Source organism: Nicotiana tabacum, chromosome 24, assembly GCF_000715075.1.
Source record: "Nicotiana tabacum cultivar K326 chromosome 24, ASM71507v2, whole genome shotgun sequence".
Lineage (NCBI taxonomy): Eukaryota > Viridiplantae > Streptophyta > Magnoliopsida > Solanales > Solanaceae > Nicotiana > Nicotiana tabacum.
In genome coordinates this window covers 17,702,342-17,714,180 of record NC_134103.1, presented here as the reverse complement: position 1 = coordinate 17,714,180, position 11,839 = coordinate 17,702,342, and positions in this window count along the sequence as shown.

Here is an 11,839-nt window from a genome sequence, read left to right as displayed (position 1 = left end):
ACAACCCATTCAATTATGAGTCCAACCATACTAGTTTCACTCAAATCCGACTCCGAATCGATACCGAAATCTCAAAAATTCGTTTCTATGAGATTTCAAAATTTTCCCAAATTTCAATCTCAAAACACTAATTAAATGGTGAAAACAATGATATATTTGTGTATATAGACCAAATCCGAGTTAGAATCACTTACCCCAATGTCTTTCCTTGAAAATCTATTAAAAATCATCTCTGCTCAAGCTCGAGTTTGTTAAAAATGGCGAATGAGACGAATGCCCTTTTTTATAAATCTGCCCATGCAGCCTTCGGAACTGGGCCTCGATCGTGGTTTCGATCATGGCCCTCGAGCCTAGGCCTCGATCATGGATTCGATCATAGGATCGAGCAGGGACCTCGGTCATGGCCTCGATTATGGCATCGAGCATGGTCCTTCAATCATGGCCTCGATCCTGGCATCAAGCCTGGGCCTTCGATCATGGCATCGATCCTGAGCCTCGTCTCTGGCTTCGACCCTAGCCGTCGATCTTGTCTCGATATCTGGGCTCGATCACAGCCCAAGAATATCTAGCAGAAGAGAAAAATTGCAGCAGCTTTTTAAGTCTAATTTTTGATCCGTTAACCATCTGAAACTCACCTGAGGCCCTCGAGACCTCAACCAAATATACCCACAAGTCCTAAAATATCATACGAACGTATTTGAAACCTCAAATCACATAAAACGATGCTAAAATCAAGAATCATGCTCCAATTCAAGCTTAATGAAACTTAGAATTTCCAACTTCTACATTCGATGTCGAAACCTATCAAATCAAGTCTGATTGACCTCAACTTTTGCACACATGTCATAAATGACATAACGGAGCTATGAAAATTTTTGGAACTAGATTCCGACTCCGATATCAAAAAGTCAACTCTACGGTCAAACTTCCAAACTTAAATTCCTGTTTTAGCCATTTCAAGCCTAATTTCACTACGGACTTCCAAATAAAATTCCGATCATGCTCCTAAGCTCAAAATAACCATAAGGAGCCATTGGAATCATCAAAATTCTATTCCGGGGTCGTTTGCACATAATTCGACATCCGGTCACTATTTGACTTAAGCTTTTAAAACCTTTAATTTTTCATTAAAATTTCATATCTCGGGCTAGGGACCTCGGAATTTGATTCCGGGCATACGTCCAAGTCCCAAATCACGATACGGACCTACAGAAACTGTCAAAATACTGATCTGAGTCCGTTTGCTCAAAATATTGACCAAAGTCAACTCAGTTGAATTTTAAAACTCTAATTCACATTTTAATCAATTTTTCACATAAAATATTTCCAAAAAATTTTACCGACTGCGCACGCAAGTCGAGTAATGATAAATAGTACTTTTTGAGGTCTTGTAACACATAATTAATTATTAACTTTAAAGATGATATTTTGGGTCATCACAATACTATAGCACGTGAGTTGTCCGTGCAACTTATAGCGCTTGGGCTTAAGGAGCTCCTCTGGAGTCTGTACACACCCCCAGTGAGCGTAGGTACCTACTGAGTGCGAGTGCCGAGTGCGAGTACCGAGCGATTGGGAGGACTGAGTGACTGGGAGGACAGAGTGGAATGATACTCTGAGAGTATGCATATGATTTTATCACTGAGTTGCATTTCATTGACATGCACATTTGATATACAGGCATAGAGATGCATTTTTCTCATGTTGTACGACATCACATCATTCATGACTTCTCACACATATTGGCCAACGGGCATAGTGATGCATTTTTCCACTGGCTATCTAGAAAAAAAATAAAACATCCTATCATTGTTGAAAGGATTTTTGGGAAAAATTATTGTTTTCAAACTTATTCATATTTTTGGAAACTCCAGTAAACGATTTGGGTTTTCGTTAATGTACTTGAAAGGCAGAACTATTTTCAGAAATCATATTTTTGTTGAGCATTTGATTGTTGAGTTACTTCTGGTATTACTTATTTTATGTTGTTATGAACTATTGTGGTTATTGAAGTTGGGACCCGACCTTGGTACAAGCTCGTCACTACTTTCAACCTAAGGTTAGGTTTGTTGCTTATTGAGTACATGGGGCCGGTTGTACTCATACTACACTTCTGCACCTTGCGTGCAGATGTTGGCTGCTGATGTTGCTGCGTTAGTCGGGAGCTGGATCTGAAGGTGTTCTTGCGTTTCAGTTGTAGCTGTCTCTTATTCATGGTAGCCTTAGATTCATAAAACTCTATTTATGTACTTTTCAAAGCTCTATTCTAAGCTCATGATTTGTACTAACAGTTCTTGGGAAAATATATTGGTTTCATATATTTTTTTTAATTAATTGCCTTATTAAATTCATTGGAATTGAATAGTTGATAATTGGCTTACATAGCAGGTTGGGTTAGGTGCCATCACGACTAGTCGAATTTTGGGTCGTGACATAACGGCCACCGGACTGGGGACTGCCAACACCTCCAGGAAAAAGTGGCAACACTGTTAAATAATGGTCACCTCAGAGAATTCGTGAGTGACCGAGCTAAACACAATTATGGTCAGAACAGGGGCGACGTGGAAACCCCGAAAGCAGGAGAAGAACCCCCACGACAAACGATTAACATGATCTTCGGAGGGAATGAGATTAATGGGGTCACCTTTTCGGTAGCGAAGAAGACAAAAGTAAGAGGCTCCGGGAAGTCGATATCACATTTACGGACGAAGATGCAGATGGATTACTGCTACAGCACAATAACACACTGGTAATTTCTTTAAATATGTTAGATTTTAAAATTAAACGTATTTTAGTGGATCCAGGAAGTTCAGATAATATCATATAATGGAGAGTACTGGAGCAAGCTAAACTCACCGGAAGCATTATCCCGGCAACCAAACTCCTTGCTGGGTTCAACCTCGCAAGCGTGACAACCCGGGGAGAAATTTTGCTGCTCACGAACGCTGAGGGAGTAATGAAGACAACTCTATTTGAAATGGTAGATGGAGACATGGGGTATAATATCATCTTGGGAAGACCATGGCTACACGAGATGAAAGTTGTTCCTTCAACATATCACCAATTGTTAAAGTTTTCGACACCCGAGGGGATCAAACAGATAAGGGGTGATCAACCGGTAGCGTGCGGCATAGCAATTACTGGAACCGGCACCTGCCCCCGAACCAAAGGAAGTTACCCCGGGGATGGAAGAGTCGGAACAATACCAGGTACAAAGGTATTTTCAAGTACTAGAAGAGACAGACGTGACGAAGTCCATGACAGACGAACTAGAGCAAGTTGCATTGTTCGAAGAATTCCTAGAAAGGAAATTCTATTTAGGAATAGGACTGCACCCGGAGCTCAGGTCTGCTTTTATTGAATTCCTTAAAATTAAAGCTGATTGTTTTGCATGGTCGCACGAGGATATGATAGGAATTCCGACGGAGATAGTTGTGCACAAGTTAAGCTTGGATCCCAACATACCTCCGATAAGGCAAAAAAACACCCTATCGCTGAAGCAAGGAATAAATTAGTCAAAGAAGAGGCAACTCATTTATTTAAGATTGGTTTAATCCTAGAGGTAAGATATCCGGACTGGATAGCCAATGTAGTAAGTAGTTCCTAAGAAAAATAATAAATTTTGCATGTGCGTAGATTATAAGGATCTTTATAAAGTGTGCCCGAAAGACTCATTCCCATTGCCGAATATCGATCAAATGATTTATGCCACGGCTAAGCACGAGTTAATGAGTTTCCTCAGTGCTTATTCTGGGTACAATCAAATCAAGATGAACCCAGAAGACCAGGAAAAGACTTTGTTTATAACGAATTTTGGTACATATTGTTACAATGCAATGCCCTTCGAGTTAAAAAACGCCGGAGCCACTTATTAACGGCTCGTGAATAAGATGTTCGAAAAACAAATAGGAAAGTCTATGGAAGTACATATAGATGATATGCTCGTTATGTCTTTGAATGTAGGAGACCACACGAAGCATTTGCAGGAAACATTTGATAGAGGGAGCATAATATGAAGCTTAACCCCGAGAAATGTGGATTCGGGGTTAGTTCGGGTAAGTTCTTAGGATTCCTAGTCTCACAAAGGGGAATTGAGGTAAATTCCGACAAAATCAAGGCCATAGAGGACATCCCGGATCAATTGTCTAACGTAAAGGAAGTCTAGAGGCTCACAGGGAGATTGACAGCTTTGAGCAGGTTCATTTCCCGATCGTCAGAAAAATGTCATCGCTTCTTCGCACTACTCAAAAAAAAATAATTTCGAATGGACACCGGAGTGTCAGCAAGCCTTGAAGGAGTTGAAAAAATATTTTTCAAGCCCTTCGTTGCTCTAAAAACCAAAAGAATGCGAAACACTGCTAGTCTACCTCGCGGTTTCAGAAGTTGCGGTAAGTGCAGTTTTAGTCTGAGAGGATGAAGGTACGCAATTTACCACTTATTACGTTAGCAAAATTTTAACGTGAGCAGAAACTCGCTACCCACATCTGGAAAAACTGGCCTTAGCTCTTGTAGTCGCTACTCGGAAGCTGAGGCCTTACTTCCAATGCCACCCGATAGCTGTAGTGACTACTTTTCCTCTGAGGAATACCCTCCATAAACCCGAGCTCTCGGGTAGATTGGCCAAACGGTCCATCAAAATGAGCGAGTTTGATATAGAGTATAAACCAAGGACTGCAATTAAGTCACAAGTCTTGGCTGACTTTATGGCCGATTTCAGTCCGGGACTATTGCCTCTGGCAACCAAAGAGGCACTAATGGTGTCAAATTCAACATCGGGAGATTGGACCCTATTTACGGATGGAGCTTCAAACGTAAAAGGGTCTGGGTTCGGAATAGTCTTGATCACGCCTTCGGGGGAAGCCTTAAGGCAAACCATCAGAATAATCCCTTTAACTAACAATGAATCAGAGTACGAATCTTTGATTGCAGGGATCGACTTGGCCCGGGGGCTTGACTCCGAAGTCATCGAAATCAAATGTGATTCACAGTTGATGGTAAATCAGGTTTACGAAATTTTTGACACCAAAGAGGAATGTATGCAACAATACGTGATAAAGATTTAGGCTTTATTGGCACGATTATGGGAGTGGTCAATTACTTATGTCCCGAGGGAAGATAACGCGGAAGCAGATGCATTAGAAAATTTGGGCTCATCGATAGAAATCAAGGGATCGGAATTAGGGACGGTAGTACAACTAATGAACTCGGTCTTGGACGCAGATTGTTACTATGAGGTGAATTCGACTAGTTTGGTTTGGGACTGGAGAAATGAAATAATCGATTATCTCGAGCATGGAAAGTTACCCGAAGACCCCAAAGAATCAAGAGCGTTACATGCCAAAGCTGCACGATATAACTTCAAGAAAGGCCAATTGTACAAAAAATCCTTTCAAGGCCCGTTGGCCTGGTGCTTAGGAGCATCAGAAGCTAACTATGTCATGAGAGAAGTCCATGAAGGGATATGCGGAATGGACATTACTGGCAGGATATTACTAGCCCCGTATGGAACAAGATGCCAAAGACTTCGTACGAAAATGAGATAAGTGTCAACTCTACGCACCACTAGTACATCAACCGGCGGAACCCCTACATTCGGTTCTGTCCCCGTGGTCATTCATGAAATGGGGAATGGACATCGTCGGACTGCTACCACCGGCTCCTGGAAAGGTAAGGTTTCTTTTAATTTTGACTGACTATTTTTCTAAATGGGTGGAAGCAGGTCCTTATCATAAGATTGGAGAATGCGAAGTAGTCAACTTCCTCTGGGAAAATATAATTTGCAGGTTTGGATTACCAAAAGAGATTGTATGCCACAACGGGTTGCAGTTCATCGGCGCAAAAGTTACAAAGTTCCTTGAAGATTTGAAGATGAAAAGGATCACCTCTTCACCTTATCATCCGGGCGCAAAATGGTCAAGCGGAATCCACAAACAAAGTAATTATTCAAAATCTCAAGAAAAGATTGGAAGCAGCAAAAGGCAACTAGCCCGAAGAATTACCTGGGGTTTTATGGGCCTACTGAACAATGGCCAAGTCAAGCACAAGAGAAACCCATTTTTCCATTATGTATGGCGCAGAAGCTTTGATACTGGTGGAAGTAGGGGAACCAACCTTAAGGTATTTCTAGGCATACGAAGAATCGAACAACGAAGCAATGTTAATCAACTTAGAGCTGCTTGAGAAACACAGGGACTTGGCGCCTATAAGAATGGCGGCTCAAAAGTAGAGAATGGAGCGATATTATAATCGATGAGCTAATTTCCGTTATTTCAAAGTGGGAAATTTAGTTCTAAGGAAAGTAACTCAAAATACCCTGGAGCTTAATGAAGGGAAGCTGGGTCCAACGTGGGAAGGTCCCTATCGGATTTTAGCTATCACTGGAAAAGGCTCGTATGAGTTGGAAAACCATAACGGAGACAAGTTACCTAACAACTGGAACGTGGCACACCTCAAAAGATATTATTGCTGATAAACATTACCCAAGCGGAAAGTATGTACTGCACTCTTTTTTCCTTCATTCAGTTTTTGTCCCAATTGGGTTTTTCTGGCAAGGTTTTTTATGAGGCAGCGATAGAAAGCATACTACGAAGACATCAGCAATAAGATCTCTGATGCCAAGGCTTCACTCGGGGGAGATTAGGTAATCTTTGGTTCGATAGCAAATTCTCACTGGGAAGTTAAGTTTGCTACCGAACAGAGATTACCCGACCGTTCACAAGCACAAACCATTAGAGGGTTGTTAGGTATTCTTTCGCTCGATAGCATGGATTCCTAAGGGGAAATAAGATATGTTGCTGAGTGAAGGATTACCTAGCAATTCATTGGTGGAACCTTCGAAGATACTAGACTTCCAGTGTTCCAATTCGCATTCGAACACTAGGGGGAATGATATGAGGATACGACAGCACTGAATTCCATGTCAACCGAGGCACAAAAATTCGGGAACAAAATACATCATCGGGATTGGGGAATGCGCAGCCAACCTCGTAGAAACAAGTTGTATAAGATAGCCACAAGTCATGGCAATTTCTTTTTAGCATAGCAAAATGCTTATATAATCTCTGAAAATAGAAGGAATAAAATAAAATCCTTTTACTTTTATCTTGTTTCATGTCTGAACGATGAGCTAACCTTGTCATTTAAAAGTTAAACAAGTACTTCAAATGTTAGTGCCATAATGAACAGGAGACGTCCTCTTCAAGAGTACCGTAAACATAAGAGGGCCCTCTCTTAAAAAAAAACATCACGTTAAATGGTTGGTTTTGGAAGAATTTATGCCCGGAATCAAAAATGCTATCGGGGGAAAATACACCTGAAGCCGCCTATGAAAAGGGCGCAAAAAGCAAACTTGCGCAAATATTTATTGAAACCCTCACGTAAAAGGGATAATTCTCGGAAACAAAGTGCCTCACATAAAAGGGATAATTCTCGGATACAATGTGCATCGAAGAAAATGTATCCGAGACCGCATACAGAAAAATGTGAACAGAAAAAACATGCGCAAAATCCTTAAAAGAATATGAGGGTTAAAAAACTTGCACGGATATTCAAGCAAAAGTAAGACTCAAACAAAGCATTTGAGCAAAAATATGTCTTCATTTACAAGAACGTGCCAAAAGAAATACAAAACGGAAAAAGATAAGTAAAGCTAAACTGCAGTGCCTCCGGGCCCAGTAGAAAGAGAAGCGTCCACGCCCCCGGGAGTTGTAGACGGTTGCACCGATGACTAGAGATTTTCCCCAGTCTGATCTTCAACATCGTCGCCCTCTAATTCTTCTTCAGTTCCCGAAAATTCGAAACCAGAACCATTTAACCCCGATACATCGGACCTTGATGGAAGGCCAGTCTTAGCGGCTAACTCAAGCTCGTGTGCCTTAGCAATTTCGGCATCAATATCAATAACACCAACTTTGGCTTCTTCCAAGGTTTTTCTCCTCATGCAGTACATGGCGTAAGTTTTTTCAACAATGAGGGAAGCCTCTCGGCGCTTGAGTTCTTCTTTGAGTTGGGTTATCTCGGCAGAAAGATTTTCTCGGGCGGACCTAATAGATTTAAGGCTGACGTCAAGCTCGCAAATAGTTGAACTATAGAGCATGTTATGCTCGATAGTTTTCCTGTACTTCTATTCTAGCTGGGCATGTTTCGTCCTCGCGGAAGCAAGCTCTTCGACTTTGGAGTTCAAGGCTGCTTCCAAGTTAATTACCATTTCAGCAGCAGCCTCACGCTCGGTTGCAGCAAGAATGCATCCTGGACTTCAGCCCATTTAGCCTTGGCTTCATCAAATCTAACCCTCAGCGGGCCAACTTCTTGGCTGAGGGTTATCACTTCTTGCTCGCTTTGCTGCAAACAGGCTTCCAAAACATCGGCTTTGGTGGCTCTGGTTTCCAGTTCTGAGAGACGGAGAATGGTTTGGTCTCGTTCCACCAAAAGCTGATCCCGTTCAGAAGTAAGTCCTTCCTCGTCACGAATCAACCTTTGAAGGCCATTAGAAGCAAGGAAGTTGGCCTGCAAAACAAGAAGAGGTAAAACTTAAAATACATTCATTCAAAAGCAGGAGAAATAATAGAGGAAGAAAGAAACGTACTGCTGCGGCATTATGCATAGCATTGTTCAACAAACACTCTCCCAAGAGTGTCTGAATCTTTTCCCAATCCTTCTCTGAAGCCAAAGGCTTCAGATAGTTAGCAAGCTCCACCGGCCGGGAAAGAAGATTGCACCCGGTAGAGACCGAAAGAGTAACATTACTTCTCTTATGAGGATCTTCATAAGGGGCAGCATAATTTTGCCCCAAATTCCCATGAACTGGGGACTGTGGAAGAGGAACGCCTTCTTCATGGTCAGGTGTGCCCGCTGGAGATGATGTTGCTGATGGAAGAGTGGATGAAGATGGAAGTGATGTTGCAGTTGCTGGTGTTGGAGAAGGTGGTGATGAAGCTGATGGGGTAGAAGAATGAGAAACAACTGTGTCAAAAGCAGCACTGGATGTTGGGTGCTCGCCAACCGAAGACGACAAGGACCCGGTACTCTGCCTCGCAGTACCATGCACAACAATTAGGGCCCGAGAATGGAAGTTGGCATTATCTACCAAATAAAATTCTCCCCAAAGTGCTGAAACATCATCCTCGATTGGTATGACTATCTCAACAGGTTGAGCATCCTGTTGAGATGATAAGGATTGTAACCTTCTATGAATAGAAACTCCCTCATCACTAGATTCTTTATCATCATCATCAATCATCATAGTGTCTATGACCAGCCTGGAAGGAGCACCAGGCGTCATCGCCACCGAAGATAGCTCGGGACAGCAGTCTTCACCCGCTTATTCTTCTCCCCGGCCACGGAGGAACGTCTTCTCTCCGGTTGCTTATCTTCTAGACGAGGACTCCGTGAAGATGTGGTTTCACCCGAAGTAGGCCCGTAGATACCTGTTCGAGCGAGAGCGTCCTGAAGTAGCCTCACTGCATCAGCGGGATCAGCCAAAATATCCTCCTCGGGGACAGCAACAGAGCCCGCAGATAGACCTAATTTCATAAAAAAAGTCAGAAGGGTTCAATCGATATGCAAAGCAGAGAAAGATGGAAGCGAGGTAAGTTCAAATTACCATGAATTTTGTCCTTCCACCCATATTTCGGGGCCAGCTCTTTCCACAAGCGAGTTTCGGGCGTTGTGACATCCAAAATTTTCTGAACCCATCGGTCTAAACCTTTCACCACCGACATGACCCATCGAGTTGTTGAAACATACGAAGAATGAAAACACGACCATAGAAGAATATTTAATGAAAGAAGAAATATTAGAGATTTTACGAGCGTGGTTCCAAGCGGTCGGAAAGGATAAAGCCATTGTTGGAATGATACTGCTAGTGGCAACCGTGGCGAACCGTTCTGTCCACCCGCGATCACTATCATCATCCATGCTAGTCAATAAAGCATGGTGGCCTCATTTACAGAGATTTATCATTACCCCCCCCCCCCCCCGAAAAATCTTGGGGGAGTAGAGATTCATCATGTGAGCTAATGTTAGCTCTTCTCCAGTTTCTTGGCACAAGCGTCGAAGGCAGCTAACCGTCCTCCACACAGAAGGACTTACCTGTGCCAAACACACCTGATAGTGGAGGCAAAATTTCGCAATCATGGAATCAAGCTCTCCACTCAAAAAAAACGCACCCAAAGTAAAGGGATACGCGTAAAAGTATGTCAAACCTTCCTTGGGAAGGGTCGCTAGCTCCGATATATTGGGATCGATGATATAAAATTCATGGCAACAACAATCTTCCTTCACAACGGGAATACTGAAAGGACGAATGAAAGAACGGTACCTGCTAACAGCTCATGTACGAGGGTTAGTAGAAAGGAATTTCTTCTCAAAATCCTTTGCGATTTTGAGTCTTTTTGGTATAATGGAGTCTACGGTTGGAACGACAAAGTCGTCGGTTTTGTTTTTGCCTTTAGAAGAACCAGTACGTTTTGAGGAGGAAGCCATCGAAAAAGAGAAATGGTTTTTGTTTGAAGAAGGTGAAGATTCAATAGGCGAAATAAGATGAAGGAAGTTAGAATACAAGGGGGAAGTTGATACATATAAGTAAAATTTTGGCGGCTAAATCCTTGACTAAGATTACCTCGATAACCGGTAAAAGACGTGCTAAATCATGGGAAGACGCGTGTTTGGGCATTAAATGCGGAGACACATGCGTCTAATCAACCGTCAGTAGCCTTCAAAAGGAATTATAGTTATTCCCGCCAAAAGAGTGTTTCTATCAACTTTCCGGTAACACGAAGTTATGTCACCGGAAAGCATGGGGACTATTTGTATTAGGTAAAATATGTTATGGCACGTGGCCACCCAAGAAGGGGACACGTGGAACCTAAGTCGGGAGGACGAAAAATCGAACACAAATATCTCGTGTGTCATCGGAAAAGATAACGTTCGTGAAGGCATTGAATACTCTGCGCCCGGTAACATTCAATGAGGAATATTCCACAACATTAAAAAGCAACGGCCCGTTACAGAGAATTTGGCATTTATGTTCACTGTTACGTCTTCATCAATGCTCCTCATAATGGACAGGAATTTTCTGGCTAACTTATACTCAAGGGTGGCATGTGGACCGGTTAGGACTAGGACCGGCCAAGGACCGCAAGCCCAAATAGGCGGTGGGCCTAAACGGTCCTAACCGGATAGGACCGGGACCATGGGAAGGTGAGTTGGGTAGTGGGTCGGTCCCATAAGCGAGGCCCGCGAGACCCGGACCGGCTGGGAAGTGGGCCGGTTCGAGCAGTCCTAAACGGGCCTATCCGGGCCCAACGGCTAATTTTTTTTTAAAAAAAAATCTGCCACATTATAGACGTTATGGCATTTAAAATATGGCTGTTTTACCTGCCAAAATAGCTGTTGGCTATTTATAAAATAGTCATTTAACCCCCAACTTTGTTTTAACTCCAAACTTTTTATAGTTATATATACATGTTAAGATATACTATAACTATAACTATAACTATAACTATATATATATATATATATATATATATACCGTTTTACGGGTAAATAACCATACCTCCACTTTCCCCACTAAAGACTTGCACCTTTCCAAAAAGTTGTTAAATCCTTTTATCTTCAAACTTATATTTTACAAATAAGTTTCTCAAAAGAAATCAGTTAACCCACAAGGACAGGGGTCAAATAAACTCTAAAAAATCATATCAAAATTGCCATCACTAATAATATTTTGTCATGGATCTAATGATTGCTTAAAACATTGATGTTGAAATCAAAGTGAGACATGAAGATGCATAGTAATAGGAGGCAGGGTCAGATCTACCATGTATTCTATAGATTCATA